Genomic DNA, 23,834 nt, shown 5'->3' on the forward strand with positions numbered 1-23,834 from the left:
AGCTAAGGCAAGAGGCAGAAAGGTCCCTAAGCCAGGCCCTAGCAGAGAATGGGAAGATCACATCGCGGCTGGCCGATCTAAAAAGAGAGAGGGATGGTGCCGAAGCCAGCTTGAAGACGATGGAGGGTCAAGTGGAGGGGCAGCGTAAGCTTCTCTGCCAAAAGGATGACGAGCTCGCCCAAATCCAACAAGCACGCTTCGACTTGGAGAAGGAGCTTACGCAAATGAAGGAGAAGGCTCGCGCCCACAAGCACGCACTGGAGGCCACGAAGAAGACCAGCTATCAGGAGGGGGTGTCCAGAACGCAAGAACAGTTGATAGAGGCTTTTGCGGTCTTGTGTCGAGAGTACTGTCAGCAGGTTTGGGGAGAGGCCATGAATGCAGCAGGGGTTCCTCAAGCTTCTGAGCTGAGGAAGCCCGAGAACATTTGGCTTCCCCTAGACATACAGGAAATTTAAGACCCTCCTGTTGTTGCCTCTCCTGCCCTTCCTCTTGTGGCGCAAGAACTTGTTCTTGATCCTACAAAACCTGAAGGTTCCCATAAAGAGAAGGACGAGTGTAGTGGTGCCGAGAAAGAGCAGATTGAAAACGTGGAGCCCCTCATTCCTTCAACAGACAAAGGGAAGCAAGTCTCGTCTACCTTTGAGCTGGAACTGAAGAGCACTGAGGCTGGCAGCAGCTCCCTCCAAGACCCCCCCTCCCCTAGCTTAGGGCCTAGTATAGGAACTTTCTGTACTCCCCCCTTTTTTGATGTATATAATTAATGAAGAACAGTTTTATTCAATTTTCATTCATGTTATATTTGTACTACTTTATTCTTTTTGTGCTTGTCAAGAAAGTTCTCACTAATAAATACTTAAAGGGAGAACATAATAAATAAGTCTAACTCCACAAATCGAACAACCATAGCTTCAAAACAGCCGTATAACTTAGTTTGGATATTAAACAATGCCTTAGTTAGAAAACTCATATGATGGTCAAACCTTTGTAATCTGAGGTATTGCTTTTAGTAGGATGTAAGGTCCGAGGACCATTCCTTTACAAAAATTTGTCTAACACTTAAAGATATAGAACTTAAGATCCCAATTAGTGAGTGGTAAGATACTGATTTCCACGAAACGTGTGATAAGAATAAGAACAATGACAAGATATTAAGAATAGTAACTTCAAATATTAATTTTCCCAAAGTAGGAGGTCCGAGGACCCGGCATAACTAAGGTTCTGTTTAACAAATGACAAGATATCAATTTTCACAAGGTTTGTGGTCCGAGGACTACACTTAACCAAGTTTCTGTTTGACTCTTAAGAATAGTAACTTCAAATGTTAATTTCCCCAAAGTAGGAGGTTCGAGGACCCGGCATAACCAAGGTTCTGTTTAACAAATGACAAGATATCAATTTTCACAAGGTTTGTGGTCCGAGGACTACACTTAATCAAGTTTCTGTTTGACTCTTAAGAATAGTAACTTCAAATGTTAATTTCCCCAAAGTATGAGGTCTGAGGACCCAGCATAACTAAGGTTCTGTTTAACAAATGACAAGATATCAATTTCCACAAGGTTTGTGGTCTGAGGACTACACTTAACCAAGTTTCTGTTTGACTTTTAAGAATAGTAACTTCAAATGTTAATTTCCCCAAAGTAGGAGGTCTGAGGACCCGGCATAACTAAGGTTCTGTTTAACAAATGACAAGATATCAATTTCCACAAGGTTTGTGGTCCGAGGACCATACTCAACCAAGTTTCTGTTTGATTCTTAAGAATAGTAACTGCAAGCCCCTGAGGTATTTATAACTTTGAATTGCTAACTAACAAAAGCACACTTTATTAATAATAATACCTTCGAAGGTTATTTACATTCCAAGGGCGTGGTACAATTCTTTCATCTAGGTCAGCTAGCCGATACGATTCTATGCCTGCTACTGAAACAATGCGATAAGGGCCTTCCCAGTTTGGTCCTAGCTTACCCCAAGCTGGGTTCTTAGAAGTGCCCACAACTTTTCTCAGTACGAGATCCCCAGGCGCGAGTGGTCTTAGCTTCACGTGGGCATCATATCCTCGTTTAAGCTTCTGTTGATAATAAGCCATTTGGACCATAGCTGTCTCGCGCCGTTCATCAATTAAATCAAGACCTTTCTCCAGGAGGCCATCGTTATTCTCCGGGCTAAAAGAACTCGTCTTCAAGGTGGGAAAACCTGATTCCAGAGGTATCACCACCTCGGCTCCATAAGTCATAGAGAATGGCGTTTCTCCCGTGGACCTGTACGGTGTAGTCCGATACGTCCAGAGAACATGTGGGAGTTCTTCTACCCACCTGCCTTTTGCATTGTCCAACCTTTTCTTGAGCCCACTGACTATGACCTTGTTAACGGCCTCGGCTTGCCCATTTCCCTGAGGATAAGCTGGGGTGGAGTATCTATTTATGATGCCCATATCACCACAATATTTCCTGAAAGCCTTGCTATCGAATTGAATGCCATTATCTGAGATAAGTGTATGTGGTATACCGAATCTAGTGACGATGTTTTTCCAGACAAATTTCTTGGAATCAACGTCTCTGATATTTGCTAAGGGCTCGGCCTCAACCCATTTAGTGAAATAGTCTGTCCCCACGAGAAGCCACCTTTTATTTCCTACAGCTCTCGGAAATGGCCCCACTATGTCCAATCTCCATTGTGCAAAAGGCCAAGGACTGGAGAGAGGGTTGAGAACCCCACCAGGTTGATGAATATTAGGGGCGAACCTTTGGCATTGATCACATTTTCGAGCATAGTCTTGAGCCTCCCTCTGTATATTGGGCCACCAATAACCCTGAGTCAGAGCTCTGTGGGCTAAGGATCTTCCCTCGGTGTGGCTCCCACAAATCCCTTCATGCAGTTCTTCCAGAAGTGCTTCCGTTGATTCAGGGTGCACACACAACAAGTACGGTCCTGAGAAGGATCGTTTATACAGTTTCTGGTCCTCGGACAACCAGAAACGTGGCGCCTTTCGACGTATCTTATCTGCTTCAGACTTGTCCTCAGGAAGGATGTCGTTCTTAAGAAAAGATATGACCGGGTCAATCCAGCTAGGCCCGGGCCTTATCAGATGAATGCGAGCTGCGTTGACAACGGTAAGAGTTGGCTCTAGCAAATCCTCTACGAGGATAATCCTGGGCAAACCCTGAGCCGAAGACGTTGCTAACGTAGCCAAAGAATCTGTGTGGGTGTTTCCACTCCTAGGAATGTGAGCTAAGACGAAGGAGTCAAATTCAGCTTGCTGACGCTTGACCTGGGCCAAATATTCCTACATTCTTGGGTCCCTAGCCTCCATGGTCCCCGTGACCTGGCCGACTACTAACTGAGAGTCCGAGAACGCATGGACTTCCTTTCCACCCATCCTACGTAACATATTCATGCCCACCAAGACTGCTTCATACTCGGCTTCATTATTAGTAGCCGAGAATGACAGCCTTAGAGATTTTTCGAAGACAATTCCTTCAGGGGATATCAGGACAAGTCCAACACCAGACCCTCTCTGATTAGCTGCCCCGTCCACATACATTTTCCAAGTCGGAAGTGCTGTGGCCGTGATAACACCAACTGATTTTCCATCCATGTGTGCTTCTTTCAGAGTTTCTTCTAGCAATGGTTCGGTAAACTCTGCCACCAAGTCAGCGAGGACCTGTCCCTTCACCGAGGTGCGAGGCTTGTATTTAATGTCAAAGGCTCCCAAAATGGTTCCCCATTTTGCCACCCTGCCAGAGTAATCGGCGCTGCGTAACACCGCCTTGAGAGGCAATTGGGTCAGAACCACCACAGTGTGGGACTGGAAATAATGAGGAAGCTTTCGCGTGGCATGAACTATGGCCAGAAGTGCTTTCTCCAAGGGCAGATAGCGCACCTCGGCCTCATTCAAAGACTTACTAACGTAGTAGACCGGTCTTTGCACCCCGCTTTCATCCCTTATAAGGACCAGGCTGACCGCGTGGACGGCCACTGCCAGATAAGCGAACAAGACCTCGTCCGTCTCGGGGCGAGACAAAATGGGTGGTCGAGAAAGATATTGCTTAAGCTGTTGGAAAGATAACACGCAGTCCTCGGTCCATTGAAACCCTTTCCACTTATTCAATAATTGGAAGAAAGGACGACATCGGTCAGCTGACCGAGAAATGAACCTATTCAATGCGGCAATCATTCCGGTCAATTTCTGGATTTCTTTCGGGTTCCGAGGCGGCTGCAAATCCTGAATAGCCTTGACCTGCGCTGGGTTCACCTCTATGCCTCTATGAGTGATCATATATCCCAAGAACTTTCCAGACCCCACGCCGAAAGAGCACTTTGAGGCGTTAAGGCGCATCTTGTACTTTCTTAGCACCTGGAAGGTGTCGGCTAAATCTTTCACGTGTGAAGGTACTGTTTTACTCTTCACCACCATATCATCCACATATACCTCAATGGTCTTCCCTAGTTGCTATTCGAACATTCTGGTCATCATTCTTTGGTAGGTAGCCCCAGCATTCTTCAACCCGAATGGCATAACCTTATAGTGGTAGTTCCCTGTTGGAGTAATGAAAGCAGTCTTCTCTTGATCCTCCAATGCTAAGGGAATCTGATGATAGCCCTGGAAGGCGTCCAAAAAACTCATCCGAGGATGTCCGACAGTGGCATCCACCAGTTGATCAATACGCGGCATTGGGAACGAATCCTTGGGGCAGGCCTTGTTCAAATCTGTGAAGTCCACACATACTCTCCACGTTCCATTCTTCTTTTTAACCACAACCGTATGCGCCAACCATTCGGGGTAGAAAACTTCTTTAATAGCCCCAGCCCTTTTGAGTTTAAGCACCTCTTCCTTCACAGCCTCGGAATGTTCTTTGGAAGAACGCCGAAGTGGCTGCCTTCTCGGAACAATAGCAGGGTTGACGTTTAAACGATGACAAATGAAGCTCGGATCTACGCTTGGAGCCTCATAAGGATCCCACGCAAAACATCAATATTGTCTTTCAGAAACTCCAACAACTCCATCTTTTCCTGGTGCGGCAAACGTATGCCGACTTGGAAGAACCTCCCTGGGTCATCGGCTATCAAAAACTTTTCTAACTCCTCACAATGAGCCCCCTCTCCTGTCACCACTCCAGGTGCATCAGGGGCTGTTAATTGCTATAAGTCTTTGGCGATCAAAGCCGAAGACTCGGCTTCCGTCTGATGCAGCACTGCAGCCGATATGCATTGCCTGGCCACCGATTGACTGCCGAGGATCTCTTCAACATATTCCCCAGAGGGGAACTTAACCTTAACATGCAAGGTAGATGAGACGGCTCCCAGAGCGTGCAGCCATGGCCTGGCGAGGATGGCTATATATGGGGAGTACGCGTCGACCACAATGAAATCCATCTCAACTGTTTCTGAGCTAGATTGAACGGGCAAATGAATCTGTCCCTTCGGCACAACGACTCTTCCTTCAAAGCTTATAAGTGGCGAATCATAAGGAGTAAGATCCTCCAACTTCAATCTTAGCCCCTTAAATAAATCAGGGTACATGATATCTGCACCGCTGCCCTGATCAATCATCACCTTCCTTACATCATAATTCTCTATCCTAAGGGTAACTACAAGAGCATCATCATAGGGTTGAATAGTCCCCGCCTTATCCTCCTCGGAAAATCCCAAGACGGTCAAATTCAGCTTCAACCTCTTCGGCCTGCAGCCTGATTCCTCGGCCTGAGGATGTGAAACTGCCATCACCCTAGTAGGACTCGAGCCGGTCCTGCCAGGTGTAGCAAAAATAACATTAATTGTTCCTAACGCCGGCCGAGATGAATTGTTCCTCTGATTGTTTGAGCCGGATTGACTGCCCTGCCCGCCAGGTTGACACAAGTGCTGCTTCAGCTTTCCTTCACTAACAAGCTGCTCTAAGTGGTTTCAAAGGGTCCGAAAGTTCTCGATAGTGTGGCCCACATCTTGATGGTACTGGCAAAAGAGGTTCTGATTCCTCTTCGCGGGGTCTCCTGCCATCTTACCAGGCCACCTGAAGAAGGGCTCCTTACGAACTTTCTCCAGTAGTTGGTGCACTGGTTCTCGGAACACAGTGTTCACAGCCTGAGGTGCTGCCAAGCCGGACTGCCCGATATAATCTCTCCTCAGCTTGTTGTTGTGGTATCTGTCCGACCTGAAATCCCTTCTCTCCTGCGGGATAACCTTCTCCTTACCCTTTCCTTGCTACTGGTCTTCCTCTACTCTTTTATATTCATCAATACGATCCATGAGACGACGTACGCTGCGGACGGGCTTTTTGGTCAAGGACTTCCTCAAATCGTGATCAGTAGGAAGACCTACCTTAAAGGTATTGAGCGCCACCTCATCAAAATCACCATTTATCTCGTTAAACATCTCCCAGTATCGATCGGAGTATGCTTTCAACGTCTCCCCTTCCCTCATGGTCATGGATAACAGCGAGTCCAATGGCCGAGGCACTCTGCTACACGTGATAAACCGCGAAGTGAATGCCCTAGTAAGCTCCCCAAACGAACCTACAGACCTCGATTTAAGGCCGTTGAACCACCTCATAGCAACAGGTCCCAAGCTAGAGGGGAAAACTTTACATATCAGGGTCTCGTTATGAGAGTGCACCGCCATCCTCTGGTTAAAGTGACTCACGTGCTCCACCGGATCAATCCGGCCATTGTAGATGGTGAAAGTGGGCTGGGTGAACCTCCTGGGAAGCCTCCCTTTCTCAATCCTTTGTGAAAATAGAGATCTGGAGAGTTGGTGCAACGCCCGACTCATAGTATCATTCCCCAAGCCCCTAGAAGGAAGCTTCTTGCGTCTGTGAGCTAGCTGGTCGTCCTCCTTACCAGAGGACATTGCGCTGGGGGGTGAGCATGACCTTGAGCTGTAACCACCTCCCCGGAACTCCTCTGAGGAAGGATTAGATGTGGACGGTGAAGACCTACATCTAGCGCGGCGTAGCTTTCTCTTCAAACGATTGATCTCCTTCTGCATGGCTCTAGCACCATCCTCATGGGTGGTGCTATCCCCGCCATGAGTATGGCTAGCCTTAGGGTATTCTGTATGGATACTTCCTTCAAGATCCCTTTGACGCTCAAGACGCTCGAAGAGATCCTCCGGTTGTGATCCTTGAGACTCTGCATGGTGTGAGCCTGGGCCTGCCATAGTGTCTCAGCTCCTTTTCTCACTAGATTCCCACAGACGGCGCCAATTGTAAGTGCACAATTGCACCTGGACCCAAAGACAACTACGGGCTCAGGCCCAATGAGCCTTAAACAATGAAATTTGTAGAGTGTGGGCTATAAATCTAGATTAAAGGTACTGAGAACTTGATAACAGACTTGGGGATACAAACACTTGTAAATAATGAATGATAATTGCTAATGGACCTTCTCGGACGTAAGCCGAGGACTTTCCTTGTATTATTTCTCTTTCTTTCTTAAAGATTACAATTCTTAATTTCTTTCTTAGTTACAGACTGATCCCTTTCTTTTTGGCCTTCACCCCCTTAAATACTTCTTTCCCTGATGCTTTTTTGAACAGTGACTAGAAGTTTCAGCCTTACTGTTCAGGGGTCACTTCCCCATTAATACGGCCAGGGAGGTAGGTGCAGAGTCTTTAATGTGGAGGTGGCAGCCTTTGCTCTTGATATTTTCTCTAACACTGGTGCCTCTAGAAGGTTCAGGGTTTCCCCCTTTTAACCAACAGTCCTTCCAGAATTCTGTCTCGCCTTTAGTAGTGAATCTCCAAGTTCTCTTGGATCTGTCCGAGGAGAAACTCGCCCTCGGCTGTATCCTTGGACTTTTGGTGTATGAGCCGATTCGTAGTACTAATCACTTCTTAGCTCAAGAGCAGATCGGCCCTCCTTGCTAGAGCCCCACTACAACAAAAGTGGGTTATGGTGACAAAATCTAGTGAGGATAAACAATTTCGTCACCAAATGATAACATTTAGTGAGAAAAAGAAGAATTCGTCACCAAATATTATAAAATTTTCGTCACCAAAGATGTACAAATTGGAGACAAAATATTTATTTTGTCACTATAGGTCATGAAAAAAAGGCAAACCTAGGGTGACGAAATATTCACGTCACCAAAGACTTACCAGAGGTGACGAAATTTTAAATTCGTCACCCAATATTAGGATGTAGGTGTTTTTGGTAACGAAATAAATTTTTGTCACCTATTGTTTAACCAAAGACTAACCGGAGGTGATGAAATTCCAAATTCATCATCCAATATTAAGATGGAGGTATTTTTGGTGACAATATAAGTGTTTGTCACCTATTGTTTACAAATAATTAAGAATTGCCATGGGCAAGGTATACCTATATATACCCGGTTTGTTTATCCATAGATTTCCATACCCTACACAAAGCCAATTTTTATAAAATCAACAAATATGCTCAAAAACCACTAAAATGACCAATATATCCTCAAAATCTCTAAAATAAGCAAAATACCCATGAAACCTTTAAAATGACCAAAATATTCTTACAATCTCTAAAATCACCAATTATGCTAAAAACCCATTAAAATTACCAAAATCTCTCAAAATCTCTAAAATGAGCAAAATACCCATAAAATAACCTCAAAATTACCAAAATACCCCCAAAATCACCAAATATGCTCAAAAATCACTAAAAATTACCAAAGTATCCCCTAAACCTAATAAATGACCGAAATCCTCTAATCCTGAAAAATGACCAAAGTACACACAAAACCTAAAAAATTACCCCTCGAAACCTAAAATTTGGCCAAAATACCCCAAAAACAAAAAAATTACCAAAATAACCCCTAAACCCAAAAAATAACCGAAATAGCTCTGAAACCTAAAAACTGACCAAAATAGCATTAATGCTTGAAAATTACCAAAATACCCCTAATCCTAAAAAATTACCAAAATACCCCCCAAAAACTTAAAAAATGACCAAAATACCCCTGAAACCTATAAAATGACAAAAATGGCCCTAAAACCTATACGATAATAAAAATACACCCTAAACCTTAAAGATGATTGAAATGCCCTCAAACATAAAAGTGATCAAAATACCCCTAAATGACAAAAATACTCATTTTTATAATTTCTGGCTATTTTGGTAATTTTTTAGGTTTAGGGGGTATTTTGGTCATTTTATTGGGTTTTGAGGGTATCTTCAGTTATTTTTTAGGTTTAGGGGGGTATTTTGGTCATTTTCATATTTCAAGGGTATTTTGGCCATTTTTAGGTTTCATGAGTATTTTGGTAATGTTTAAGTTTTGGGGAGTATTTCGGTCATTTCTTAGATTTAGGACATATTTTTGTCATTTTTAAGTTTCGGGGGTATTTTGGTCATTTTAAAGGTTCTAGGGGTATTTCGATTATTTCTTAGCTTTAGGGTGAATTTTGGTAATTTTTTTAGTTTTGGGGGATATTTTGGTAATGTTTTAAGTTTTAGGGGTATTTTGATAATTTTATGATTTTAGAGGTATTTCGGTCTTTTTTAGGTTTAGGGTGCATTTCGGCAATTTTAGAGGATTTTAGGAGTACTTTGGTTATTTGCAAGTTTTAGAGGCAATCTGGTAATTTTGATAATTGGGTAATTGAGTGAGCTGGAGTTTACCCATAATAATTTGGTAGAGTTAGGTTTGGGTTAGATTTAATTAGTTAAATGGATAATAATGTGTAAATTACACCCGATTGGCAGGAAAATTGGCATGCATGTTAAGAACAAATAGAACATGTAATCCAACGGTTGGATTTTTAAAATATGAATTTAATAATAACTTATTGGGTGGTGTAATATTTTTTAGAATTACATCAGGTGTAGCTTAAACCCAGACCTATATTTCTTAATTTAATGTGAATTTCGACAAATCTACCGTTAGATTACATTATCTTCATATGTTTTTCATGCTTACAAAATTTCAAGGTGATCAACTATTAATAGGCATGTCATCAATCAATTGTCTAAATTCAAGTTTTTATAGTTTAAAATAACGCATAAAAGAGAGTTTAAAGATCAAATGGCAAATTACACCCGATTGGCATGAAACTTGGCATGCATGTTCAGAACATATAGAAAATGTAATCCAACAGTTGGATTTCCAAAATATGAATTCAATAATAAGTTATTGGGTGGTGTAACATTTTTTTAGAGTTACATTAGGTGTAACTTGAACCTAGCTCTATATTTCTTAATTCAATGTGAATTTTGAAAAATCTACCGTTAGATTACATTATCTTCATGTGTTTTTTATCCTCACAAATTTTAAAGGTGATCAAAGATTAATAGGCATGTCATCAACCAATTGTTTAAATTCAAGTTTTTGTCGTTTAAAATAACTCATAATAGATGAGTTTAAAGTCAAATGGCAAATTACACCCGATTGGTATGAAAATTGGCATGCATGTTAAGAGCATATAGAACATGTAATTCAATGGTTGGATTTGCAAAATATGAATTCAATAATAAGTTATTAGGTGGTGTAACCCTTTTTAGAGTTACATCAAGTGTAATTTGAACCTAGACCTATATTCCTTAATTCAATGTGAATTTTGACAAATCTACCGTTAGATTACATTATCTTTATATATTTTTCATGCTTACAAAATTTCAAGGTGATCAAAGATTACTAGGCATGTCATCGATCAATTGTCTAAATTCAAATTTTTGTAGATTAAAATAATGTTTAAAGATCAAATAGCAAATTGCACCCGATTGGCATGAAAATTCGCGTACATGTTCAGAGCATATAGAACATGTAATCCAATGGTTGGAGTTTCAAAATATGAATTCAATAATAAGTTATTGGATGGTGTAACACTTTTTAGAGTTACATCATATGTAATCTGAACCCAGACCTATATTTCTTAATTCAATGTGAATTTTGACAAATCTACCGTTAAATTACATTATTTTCATATGTTTTTCATGCTCATAAATTTTAAAGGTGATCAAAGATTAATAGGCATATCATCAATCAATTGTCTAAATTCAAATTTTTGTAGTTTAAAATAACGCTTAAAAGATAAGTTTAAAGATCAAATGACAAATTACACCCAATTGGCATGAAAATTGGCATGCATGTTCAGAGCATATAGAACATGTAATCCAATGGTTGGATTTCCAAAATATGAATTCAATAATAAGTTATTGGGTGGTGTAACACTTTTTAGAGTTACATCATATGTAATCTGAACCCAGACCTATATTTCTTAATTCAATGTGAATTTTGACAAATCTACCATTAAATTATATTATCTTCATATGCCTTTCATGCTCACAAATTTTAAAGGTGATCAAGGATTAACAGGCATGTCATCAATGAATTGTCTAAATTCAAATTTTTGTAGTTTAAAATAACGCTTAAAAGATGAGTTTAAAGATCAAATAGCAAATTACACCTGATTGGCATGAAAATTGGCATGCATATTCAGAACATATAGAACATGTAATCCAACGGTTGGATTTCCAAAATATGAATTCAATAATAAGTTATTGGGTGGTGTAACACTTTTTAGAGTTACATTATGTGTAACTTGAACCTTGCTCTATATTTTTTAATTCAATGTGAATTTTGACAAATCTACCGTTAGATTACATTATCTTCATATGATTTTCATGCTCACAAATTTTTAAGGTGATCAAGGATTAACAGGCATGTAATCAATCAATTGTCTAAATTCAAATTTTTGTAGTTTAAAATAACGCTTAAAAGATGAGTTTAAAGATCAAATAGCAAATTACACCCGATTGGCATGAAAATTGGCATGCATATTCAGAACATATAGAACATGTAATCCAACGGTTGGATTTCCAAAATATGAATTCAATAATAAGTTATTGGGTGGTGTAACACTTTTTAGAGTTACATCAAGTGTAACTTGAACCTAGCTCTATATTTCTTAATTCAATGTGAATTTTGAAAAATCTACCGTTAGATTACATTATCTTCATGTGTTTTTCATCCTCACAAATTTTAAAGGTGATCAAAGATTAATAGGCATGTCATCAACCAATTGTTTAAATTCAAGTTTTTGTCGTTTAAAATAACTCATAATAGATGAGTTTAAAGTCAAATAGCAAATTACACCCGATTGGCATGAAAATTGGCATGCATATTCAGAACATATAGAACATGTAATCCAACGGTTGGATTTCCAAAATATGAATTCAATAATAAATTATTGGGTGGTGTAACACTTTTTAGAGTTACATTAGGTGTAACTTGAACCTTGCTCTATATTTTTTAATTCAATGTGAATTTTGACAAATCTACCGTTAGATTACATTATCTTCATATGCTTTTCATGCTCACAAATTTTAAAGGTGATCAAAGATTAACATGCATGTCATCAATCAATTGTCTAAATTCAAGTTTTTGTGATTTATAATAACGCATAAAAAATGTTTTTAAATTTATTAACTTAATTAATTAAAATTACTAATGTTTTTTCGAATAATAATTATCATAAGAAGAATAAAAAAACTAAATTCTGTGAATATCAATGCTAAATCATAATTATGAAGTAGTAGTGGTAATATATATATATATATATATATATATATATATATATATATATATATATTAATCTTTTTGAATAGTAGTACGTAGTATAATATACACTTAACCAAAAAAAAAAAAAAAAAAGAAGAAAGTATTATAACGTACAGTGTTGGAAGTAAAACAAAATCTAAAGGCTTAAAAGATGTCAAACTTGTGTGGCTCCTATTCATTCAATATTAAAAAACTAAAAAACAAAGGTGTGGCTCTCATTGACTGTTTGTGTATACAAATATCACTGCTGCACTGGTAGACTAGCAAAGTAGTGAAGCGCATAGTTTGTAATCTAAAGTTAGAGGTTCAATAACTTCAGTTTGTAAATAGCACGTAGTGAATTTTTTTGATTTCCTTTTTGCGCCGTGCCCAAATTTCAGGCGGGTTCTAAATTTTTTGGATTTTTTTTTTCATTATTTTTTATTGAATAAAATTTATGTATAGTATTTTAAATTTTTTCATGTGACTTCATAACTTTAAAAATACATTTTCTTCCATAAGAAAAAAATTACGTGGCAAAAACTTAGAGGAAGAGCCTAAGAAACCTAAATGTTGTACCACTCTTGCTCATTTTTATACGGTAAAAAATTACGGTAAACAAAATACCGTTACTCTTTCTCCTCTCATAGACAGACTCACGCCTCTTAGCCTCTCAAAAAGACTGGTAAGCTCTCTCTCTCATCGATCTTGTCTCTCTCATTGATTTTGGGATTAGAGAGGGTGATGATTTTAGGACATAGATTTTGGGATTGAAGAAGGCAATAGAGTCTTTCCCTATTGATTATATGGAAATTTTAAAGTCTTTGTTTTTAAAAATTTTATGGTCAGAGTATTTCAGTTTTGTTTAGGGTTCTAACAAATAAGCTAAATCTGTGCACTATTTTTTTGGCAATCTGCTAGTGTTAATGGAAATTCAAGTTTGCATATCAAAAATTAAAATAAAATAATGGAAATTCATCTTAGTTTCCTTAGATGTCTTGCTTCCTTAGTTATCCTGAATAATTTCGTATGATGAAATTTTATAAACAATAAAAATTTTGTATGATTGAAATAAAGGGTTTTAACCTGTAATTTATATGCATATCAGATTGATCGCATTGCTCGTGTTGCATTTGAGACTACTCGGAAGCGGAGTGGTAAACTTTGTTCTGTTGACAAAGCCAATGTGTTGGAGGTACTTTTGTGGTTTCTTGGCTTTGTTATGCAATTCTTGTCAAAGTTGTAAAAAAGGTTTTCTGTCATAATTTATGGTGTAGACTTATCATATAATAGATGAGCATGGGCCCCTTGTAGAAAGACTCAAGCAATAGTGTCTTAAAAAAAAAAAAAGTCATTTGTTCTCATATACTGTGGAGTTGTAAGTTTTTATTTTAATAAGTAACCTTACGTGTCCTATCACCTGTGGTAGTTGTGTGAGGGAATTTTAGCTAAGTGTGCATCGGGAGGTCTTTTTTATTTTGGTTGAATCAGAGGTCTTGGTCTTGGTCTTATTTGGTCATTGTGTCAAGCAATCATCAATATTTTGGGGGAAAAAAACCAAGGAGACTTTTCTTTTCTTTTTTTTTTTGGGGGGGGGGGGGGGGATACATAACACTTGGAGGACATTAAGAGGTGAGACTTGAGAGTTCACTCTCTCTCTCCCTCTCTGTCATACCCTCCCCTAGTTCTTATTTCCCTTAATATTCTCCCTTCGCTCACTATTTTTGTCATGCATCTTACTAGTTGCCGTGCTTAAAAGTTGACAACTAGAAGACAATGTTGAAAACAACACTGATGTTTATGTGAAACATTGAAATCACTTATAAATGTTCACAACTTTGATAGTTTAAGCTAAATTACTTGTTGATTACTGATATATTCTATACTATTATGGACATTAACATTACATCCTTTTACTTAGATTTGACATTTATGAAATGTAAAGCAAATTATATCGTAATCAAGATGATATTTCCTTGTTTTTTGAACCTTGAAATGTCTACAAGTAATTATATATGAGATGGAAAAGAAGGTTATTTTTGTTGTGTCCTTGTCTTGCAAACCATTTCAAAATTAATAAAAAGCAAGCTGAACTCAAATACACTTCCTGTGTAATGGAAACTAAAGTCAAGTACAATTTCTAGCGTACCTGAGTTGTGATGCTTCTCATATCAATAAAATTTTTACTTATCCAAAGAAAATTCATAAAAAGGAAACTGATAGAATGGCAATGAATGGCAATTTAAATACTTATTGATAATTCAATAGCAATTGTTAAATAGGAAAGAAGAATAAGCAGCAGATGTATAAGATAGGTGTGAGTGTGAGTATAGGTGCTTCCACATTTTCCTTGCTTAGTTCTTAATTAGCGGGACCCATATGTGCTTGTTTTTGGACTCAGTCAAATTCTAGAGGGAGTGTCTATTTCATGGCGTTTTTGCGAAATTGGTGAATTCAGGATATATATGTCCATGCTCAGTTCTTAATTAGTGGGGACCCATGCTTGCTTTTGGACTCAGTCAAATTCTAGAGAGTTTCTACTTCTTCATGGTGTTTTTGCGAAATTTGTAAATTTAGGATATTTTTGGGTTTCATCCTCATTCATTTTTTAGGCTAATATATACTCAATGCCCAAACTACAGCCACCCTTTAACTTGGATAAATATTTGCAGAAAGGAAAGAATATATAAGAATATATATATATATATATATATAGAGAGAGAGAGAGAGAGAGAGAGAGAGAAATGTTAACAAGCGCTGCTTTGTGCTTGTTAAGTATAAAAAAGACAATTTTGTCAGAAAAAGTTAAAAAAGACACCAATTAATACTTACAAAACTGAAAAAAAAAAAAAATGACATAAACTGCCCAAAAAAAACAAAAATTTTGTCAAAAAAAGTAAAAAATATTGCGGTTAGATATCCAAATTTACATATATATATATATATATATATATATATTTTTTTTTTTTTGGTTTTACTTAGGATAAGTGGTCATAGAAAATATCTGAAACATGGTCTAGAGTTAGAAATTGCTTTTAAATATTTGTCTCTTTAATTGATTTATCAAGTTTTTCGAAGTTGCCGTTTGTGTTATGCTTTAGCTTATTGTCCTTTTTTCATGGCATTGTGTGGCCTTTGTTATTGCAAGGGATTGTTCTAATTGCTCTCTATCATAATTTTCAGCTTCTAAGTGGGTCAAGGGGAAGCAATTGGAAGAAGTTGTGGCTATTAAAAACACGTGAGTTTTGCCAATATATGATTTGTTGCTTAGTTCATCTTGTCTGTGATTTAGGTTTTCTCATATATGCTTGTTTATCCACCCAATTTCTTGGCTTACCTACTATCTATATGTGGTTTTCTTGTTTGTTCTTTTGCTTGAAATGTTGTGTTTTGGGTTTTGGATAGCCAATATTTGGTGCTGTTTTAGGCTTATTGGCTTAGTCTTGTAGTTGTGGGGTACCTAAATGCAAAATCAAGGTGGACCACAGGTCCTTGTACTTGAATAGTTTAAACTGTGCCACTCTCTAATTTTTCAAGTGTTTAACACACACACACACAGATATATATATATATATATACACACAAAGTAGTTTCACTTTCTCATGCAAGAAAATTAATTTTTTTTTAATTAGGTCTTAATTATTAGTGAATTTATAAATAAAAAAACATATGCTAATTACTAGAGAGTGCACTAAGGATATATATATATATATATATATATATATATATATATATAGAGAGAGAGAGAGAGAGAGAGAGAGAGAGAGAGAGAGAGACTCACTCAAACACAAAGATCATAGAGGTGCATATATATATATATATATATATATATATATATATATATATATATATATATATCTCCACCACAGCATGAAAATTAAGAGGTAAATTTACTTATATTGGAATTTGATTCATGAAGGGAAACATTTTAATTGAAATGGTGCCGTGGTGGTTTAAAACAAAAGATCAAAAAAAGAAAAAAGATTTGACTCTTACTATCAGTTGATGTTAAAGTCTCACCGTATTATCTTCTAAAATTGACTAGTGAATTTTTATCTACCAAGAGTAGATTCTCATACACGCAACTTAGGTCCTTGTACTTGAATAGTTTAAACTGGGCCACTCTCTAATTTTTCAAGTGTTTAACACACACACACACACACACACACACATATATATATATATATATATATATATATATATATATATATATATAGACAAACTGGGCCACTCTCTAATTTAAACTGGGCCACTTAGGTCCTTGTACTTGAATAGTTTAAACTGGGCCACTCTCTAATTTTTCAAGTGTTTAACACACACACACAGATATATATATATATACAAAGTAGTTTCACTTTCTCATGCAAGAAAATTAATTTTTTTTAATTAGGTCTTAATTAATTAGTGAATTTATAAATAAAAAAACATATGCTAAATGGGCTTCCTCTTTCTCTTTCCTTTACTCATTTTCTGATTCTTTTTTTTTTTTGCTTGAATCTAAAACATTTTTCTCTGCGTTTTCTTTTCAGCCAAATATTAACAGAAGAAACCAACACAGCCAGCAATAATCAAAGCAAAGAGAACCAAAAAAAAAAAAAACAAAAACAAAGAGGGCATCAGCTGGGTAAACCCGAAATTCCTCTTTTCATTTTTCTATAGCTCTATTTACACTTTTTGTACACAATATACACACCATCACGGAGTCACAGCACCCATATTCTACTTCTAATCTACTCACACATACATGCGCTATGCTCACCTGGACACATATTGGTCCATATTTTGTTGGCGGTTGAGTTGATATTGGGAGTGTTAATTTCTTTGTGTATATTTTCTAAGTTTTGAAGTATATCTAGAATTGAATGTATAAAGTATTTATCAAATTTTAAACTTTTAATTCTTTTTGGACTAAAAATAAAGGATTGTAAGAATGAAATTGTGACTCTTGGTATAATGTGTCACTCCAAAGTATATTGGAGGTTTAGATGTTAGAAAACGTTATGTATGACATTTCATTATCTTGATGACTTAACATTCACCTTGTATGTGTGGTCAGATATGGATAATAGTTGGATGACACTTGGAAAGACACCTAGAGACAGACTAAGTCAACAATATATTGATGGGGTGAATTCATTTCTTACTTTTGCAATGGCTGTTGTGGACCGAAGTGGAAAAATTCCGTGCCCATGTATTGATTGTTTGAATTGCTATCAACAATCTACTCACATTGTGCAAATTCATTTGCTTCATCGTGGGATTATGCAAGATTATACTAAGTGGTACTATCATGGAGAACCCCGTGAATTAAATGAGCACATTGATGATGAAGAAATGCTAGACAATGATCATCTGGATGGTATTGATGCCTTGGTGGAGGATCGAATTAGAGGGGAACCAAGAGATACAACCCAGCAAGATGAGGAAGTGCGTAATTTTGATAAAATGTTTAGAGATTCAAAGCATGAGCTGTATCCAGGTTGCACAGATTACACTCTTTTGAAGTTTGTCATTGAGATGCTAAATGTGAAGGTAACAACCAACTTGAGTAATAAGGGGCTTGACATGATACTAGACTTGTTGAGTAAGCTTTTACCGAAAGGTAACTTGGTTCCAAGGTCAACTTATGAAGCAAAGAAGATATTATGCGACTTGGGCTTATCATATGAGCACATTCATGCGTGTAAAAATGATTGTGCTCTCTTTTGGAAGGAAAATGAAAACCTTGATAAATGTCCGGTGTGTCAGACGCCTAGATACAAGGATAATAGAACAGGTGGTAAGAAGATTGCTCAAAAAGTATTGCGCTACTTCCCATTGACTCCTAGGTTGCGGAGATTATACATGTCTAGAAAAAGAGCTGAAGACATGAGATGGTACATAGAAAAACGTGTGAATGATGGGATATTAAGGTATCCAGCTGATAGTCAAGAGTGGAAGGAGTTTGATTTGAAATATCGTGAGTTTGCCCTAGAACCTCGCAATGTGAGGTTAGGGATGGCTACAGATGGTTTTAACCCTTTTGGGAATATGAACAATAACTACAGTATGTGGCCTGTCATACTCATTCCCTATAACCTACCACCTTGGTTAGTTATGAAAGAACCTTATTTTATGATGTCCTTACTTATTCCTGGACCCAATCAACCAGGAAATGAGCTTGATGTTTTCTTGAGGCCATTGGTGGATGAGTTGAAGGAGTTGTGGGAAGAGGGTGCACGCACTTATGATGCATCTTGTGGTATGCATTTTCAGATGCGTGTCGCTTTGTTGTGGACAATACATGACTATCCTGGCTTCGGTAATGTGTCTGGGTGGAGGACAAAGGGTTATCATGCTTGTTATACTTGCAATGATGAACCATATTCAGAGACATTGGAAAGTAAAATTGGATATACTAACCATCGAGCCTACTTGCCTATGGACCACCCTTGGCGAAGGAGTTGTTCATTCAATGGTAAAATTGAGAAATGGATGAGATCATTAGAGTTACCGGTGGAAAAGATAAATGAGCAATTAGACCAAATGCCAAATATAATTTTGGGAAAGGATCCAAACAACAAGAAAAAACGTCCAATTATTGGGGAACCGAATTGGTCAAAGGAAAGTATCCTATACAAGCTACCATACTGGAGGAATAAGAAGCTTAAACACAACATTGATGTCATGCATGTTGAGAAAAATATTAGTGAGAGTACATTTGGAACTTTGTTGAGAATTGAGGGGAAAAACAAGGACACAGACAAGGCACGCAAGGACTTGAAAAATATGGGCATAAGGGGTGTTTTGCAACTCCAGGAACGTCCTGATGGATCATTTGACAAGCCTCATGCCTTCTTTTCATTATATCCTGAAGAAAGGGATGGTTTTTATGAATTTTTGAAATCAGTCAAATATCCAGATGGCTATGTAGCAAACATATCAAGGTCGGTGAACACAAGAAATGGTAGACTATTAAATCTGAAAAGCCATGACTGTCATGTGCTATTACAACGAATTCTTCCAATTGGGATGCGGGGTTTTGCTGATAAGGACATTTGTACGGTATTGTTTGAGTTGGGTAGTTTCTTTCAAGACTTATGCTCTAGGACTTTAAGGAAGAGCGACTTGGAGAAATTAGAAGGACGTATACTTCTCATACTATGCAAACTCGAGAAGTATTTTCCTCCAGCCTTCTTTGATGTAATGGTTCATCTTGCTGTTCACCTACCTCGTGAAGCCATTCTTGGAGGACCAGTGCAATATAGATGGATGTATCCCATTGAAAGGTAATTCTCTCCATCCATTAATTATAGTTTGCCGAATGTTTATTTTTTAAAGCAAATTATATTGCGTATGTAGTCATACTCCCAATTCATTCCTTGAAGGTTTCTTGGAACGTTGAAAGAGTGTATTACTTTCTCGTCATTATATCTTGATGGAGCTGAAACCGTGCATAATCGAAGGGAAAGAAATGCAGATTGTGGTGAATATGGCCATGGGTTGACGATTTTCTCACAAACAGCTCGACCCACCGGATCTAGGCAGAATGATGTGGGGATGTCACGTGAATTGCGTGATATTGCTCAATGGTATTTGTTATATAATTGTCCCGAGTTGGAGCCGTATTTAGAGTATGTGAAGTCATATTTTGATTATGCTTGAATTGTCTTTAATATTATTTGCATTTCTTAGCTGAATATAAATCACTTGTTTTGAATAGTGAACACAAAAACACATTACATAATCCAACTGGAGAAGACATAACTCAAATACAACGACGAGAGTTTCCTAAGTGGTTCAAAAAACGTGTAAGAAATTTTGAATCTTGTGACACATTAAATAGTACTAAGCTGCTTGATAGTTTTTTCACTACTAATGTCGCATGTTGCATGTCATTATAGATCTATAGATTGAAAGAGAACGACTCATCAGAAGTTACAAAACAAATGTGGTCATTCGCAAATGGTCCTAAGTTGCTAATGAAAGAATACTCGGTCTGCATGGTCAATGGTGTAAGGTTTCATACAAAAGACTTGGACAATCGTCGTGTAACCCAGAATAGCGGTGTATCTACAGAAGGGGACTATGATGGACAAATACATGACTTCTATGGTCATGTGTGCAAAATTTGGGAATTGGAGTATATGTATCAATATAAAGTTGTTTTGTTTCAGTGTGAATGGTACAATACTGGTAATAAGATTGGTCGAAGGAGAACGATACGAACTGAGACACATTGCACAAGTATTAATGTGCAAAGTCGGTGGTATCAAAATGACCCTTTCATATTACCTAGTCAGGCGAAACAAGTTTTCTACCTTTGTGATACCAAATGGGGTGAACCTTGGCATGTTGTGCAATTCGTACAATATAGGGGAGTGTTTGATGTGCCAGAAATGGGTGATGGAGAATCTAATGATCAAACAGAAGCTAATGAAGCATTCCAACAAAAAGCCATTAGCGATGTTGTCCCTATCGATGTTGAAGATAATGTTCAATATTGTAACGGTGGTATTGAAGTTGAGAATATTCTAGAAGATTTGGAAGAGCAAGGAGATAACAATGAAGATGAAGTGCATAGCATTCCTGATTCTGATATGGATCCTGATATGGATTATGATATGCGGATTTCATTTTTTTTTCCTTTATATATGGAAGCGTGTGTTTAATAATTTTTGATTCCCTATTATTTGTTCATGTATATTTCTATTTGATGTTCCAGTTTATGTTTCGTACTTGGGAAGAATTTGTAATGAATGGACATTATATTTTATTTTCTATGTAAATTTATAGTTGCAGAAATGGCCAAAACGCGCAAAGATACTCATAATAAAATAACGGAATATGAGATGGAAAGTGCACAAAGAATCAAGCTAAACCAAGAGAGAATAAATGCTTTGGGATTGAAGCATTTGTCAACTTTTCTGCCTAAATCTGGAAATATGGGAAGAAAAAGAGTAAGTGTTCAGGTAGATGACGACGACTATGTACCAGCTATTGGTGATGATGAGTTATCTAGTCCTTTAAATAATGAGGTAATATATATATGATTTGGTGTATGCAATACTTCTTATTTTTTAATATTGTGATGAAATAACTTTTTTTTTTTTTATGAATTTAAAAATCTATACATATTTTGGTATGATACAGATGGCACCAGGACATAGCACTCGTTCATGCCGTGAGAAATTTACCCCAACAGTCCAGCATAAGGGTCCATTATCGAGTCAACTTCTCGGTGGAGATTCTGAGGTATTATATACATGATTTGGTGCCTAAGATACTTTGTAATATTGTGTTTGGAATGATCAATGACAATCATTGATTGAAGATATTTTAAATGATGAAATAACTTGTTTATATCTTAACTTGTAATAAATTTAGATATTTTTATATACGTTCGCATGATACAGATGACTCGTTATAAGCATAAGGAATCTACACCAGCAGTCCAACATATCGGCCCATCATCAAGCACGCATCTTGGTGGAGATTCTCTTGCCCAAATTTCTACTAATGTTGAGGCACAGCTTGTGGGCACACCGTCTACCACGGATGGTGAGATATTTAAGTTCCATTACTTGATTTCATAATCACACTATATTTAGTTCACTTGTTGATTTAATTTTTATTATGTCTTGATAGCATCGACTTGTAGACGTGCCCGTGGCATGACGCGTGGATTAGGGGTACGAGGACTTGTTGAGAAATATGGGAAGCTACCGGTCCGCATTGCCCCAGAGTTTTGTGCTCCTGTTAGTGAACATGCAGGGAAGTTTGCTAGTCAAATTGGTGTACAAGTGCGTACGAACTTGTCCACTATGAATGTTTATAGTTGGAAGAATGTTGATAGCAGTGAAAAAGAGGCGATCATTCAAAATGTGGCGGTATTTTAAATGTTTATAGTTGTCCATGAGCTTAATTTTGTTGTTTTAATTACATTGCTTTATTCTTTATGTTGTATTTTATAGTGTATTGTTGATGCTGTCACTAAGCATATTGAATTCAATGAATGATATTTTCTTTATACATACCTCACTTTGCAGGATCAATTTGATATACAAGGAGAATCTGTACTTGTGAACAAATCTCTAAATACAAAGTGTGGTAGATTATTGAGCAGCCACTACAACAAGTTGTTCGCAAAATATAAGAAACTTGTGAAGGATGAAGGAAACACATATGCAAGAAACTACCCACCAAAAAATGTCACACGAGAAAAATGGATTGAACTCATTGATGGAAAGTGGAGTGATGAAGATTGGCTGGTAATTAATACTTTGAAAATTTTAATTACAAGTGAAGTATGTTCTCACCTTTCACCTACATAATCCCTATCTATATATGCATTGGAGTAATATTTTATGTAGATCTTATTATGGTGTCATGTCTACTAGATTATTTGTTCTATCAAATTTGTTTGATTAATATTTATTTGAAAGGTGGAGTAGATTTATATTGTAATCTATGTGTGTGTGTATATATATATATATATATATATATATATATATATATATATATATATATAACTTAAGTCAAAACTCTAATATTTTCTTGGTCTTTATTCTTTATAGAAAGTCTCAGCAAGAAATGCTAGAAACAGAAATAAAGAGGGAACGGTTGACAAACACATTCATAGATGTGGAAACAAGTCGCTTGCAGTTAGGGTGGATGAGGCGGTGTGTTATTTCAATTTTTCAAAAGCTTAGTATATTACTTGTTGTAATTAATTAACTTGTCTTCTAACATTGAAAAGCATATAATCAGAGACGGAAAAATGGAGGTCATATTCCTAAGCTAGCACAAGTCTACTATGATACCCACTTCAATTCAAAGACAAAACAGTGGGTACACCCTGATTGCGAACATACATATGTATGTATATCAGTATATGCCTTGAGTTTGCAAAACTAGAATATATTTATTTTTATTCTATATATGTTTGCAAAACTAGAACATATATATTTCTGATGGTTTCTATTATTTGAAATGATAGCAAGAGATGTTAAGAGTGCAAGATGAGCATTGTAGCACTCCTGAAGCACAGCCTTTGACTGAAGAGGAGATATCTATGATGGTTCTTAAGCCGAGATCTGGCTATGTAAAGGGACTTGGCATGAGGCCTTCCTCATCTCTTAGGACGCCTGCTTTATCTTCCTCAACTCAGTACACTTAACAACTCGAGGGTCGAGTAGAAGAACTCCAAGATGCAAACTATAGGCTGGAGGGTCAAGTAGAAGAGCTCCAGGATGCAAACTTCAGGTTGGAGGAGAAGATGGATTGCATCATACAATATTTGAGGAGCAAGGGTGACAGTGACATTTGTGGCAGTGGGGGGAGCTCAT

At 37.4% G+C, this 23,834-nt stretch overlaps 1 long non-coding RNA gene across 1 annotated transcript; it reads left to right on the forward strand.

Annotated features, from left to right (window-relative positions):
• Positions 1 to 22,684: 22,684 nt before the first annotated feature.
• LOC142615682 (uncharacterized) lies at positions 22,685 to 23,357 on the forward strand. The gene is made up of 3 exons (XR_012840827.1): positions 22,685 to 22,757; positions 23,064 to 23,168; positions 23,257 to 23,357. It is a non-coding gene; the product is annotated as an uncharacterized LOC142615682 (long non-coding RNA).
• Positions 23,358 to 23,834: the final 477 nt, after the last annotated feature.

The sequence above is a fragment of the Castanea sativa genome, chromosome 11, assembly GCF_040712315.1.
Source record: "Castanea sativa cultivar Marrone di Chiusa Pesio chromosome 11, ASM4071231v1".
NCBI classification, from domain to species: Eukaryota; Viridiplantae; Streptophyta; class Magnoliopsida; order Fagales; family Fagaceae; genus Castanea; species Castanea sativa.